Source organism: Arachis ipaensis, chromosome B02 (genome assembly GCF_000816755.2).
Source record: "Arachis ipaensis cultivar K30076 chromosome B02, Araip1.1, whole genome shotgun sequence".
NCBI classification, from domain to species: Eukaryota; Viridiplantae; Streptophyta; class Magnoliopsida; order Fabales; family Fabaceae; genus Arachis; species Arachis ipaensis.
This window is the reverse complement of record NC_029786.2, coordinates 77,030,463-77,031,573: the sequence shown is the minus strand read 5'-3', so window position 1 is coordinate 77,031,573 and position 1,111 is coordinate 77,030,463.

Sequence of the window (1,111 nt, the reverse complement as noted above, 5' to 3'; positions counted from 1 at the left end):
CAGGAATAATAATAATAATAATAATAATAATAATAATAATAATAATAATAATAATAATAATAATAATAATAATAATAATTTTTTATCTTTTTAGAAATACTTTTTTATAATAAAAATTATTTAAAAATTCTAATAAATTTTAAACTCAAAATATCATAAAATTTAATTTAATTACTTTTAGAAAAATAATTTTATTTTAATAAAATAATAAATAATTCATAATTCATTATTTAATTTTTCAAAAATTCGGAGATTATATTCCTACCCACTTTACAAAAATTTTCGTTAGAACAAATTTAATTAAAAAAAATTAAATAAAATAGTAAATAATGAATAATTCATTATTTAATTTTTCAAAAATTCGGAGATTATATTCCTACCCACTTTACAAAAATTTTCGTTAGAACAAATTTAAACTCAAATTAAAAAAAATAAGGTCCACAAGGATAAGTACAAGAATATTAAAGATAATGTTTAGAAGAGGTCAGGTGGGCAATTAGATTTACAGGCCAACAAAGATGCACAGAAACAATAAGATTTGGTCGAAAAAAAATAATTAAATCACAATCTAAGAAAATCTAAAGTAAGAATTACAATGAAGATAATGAAAGAAGAGATGGCACGAGTTCGTGTAGCACGAATAAAGGGTATATTTTGAAACGAATCTTTAAAACGTAACTTCTAACATTTCCAAATCCTTAAAACGTAACTTCTAACATTTCCAAATCCCGTAATTCGCATTATCTATTAATCTTATTTCGTCCATGACAACCCGTTAGTGTTCTCATATACATAAATCATTAGTATTAAGTTGGTCAAACCTAATACCATGAAAAATGCAACGATCGCCTAACAGCATTAATCAATAGACAGTCATGTATCTAAAACTCAAACTCTTGTCATTAAGTCCTATTGCATGAGTATGCAGTGAAACATAATCAATCCATTCTCGAGGCTTTAACAAAAACGAACTGCTCTGATACCATAATGTAACACCCTAACTTTTAGCACCTCATGATCGTACTAAAAATTTAGGCGTTACTTTCCTCTAACCCTTTTTATTTTATACCAACTTTATTTATAGTAAGTTTCTTTTCTTTCTTTGTTCTCA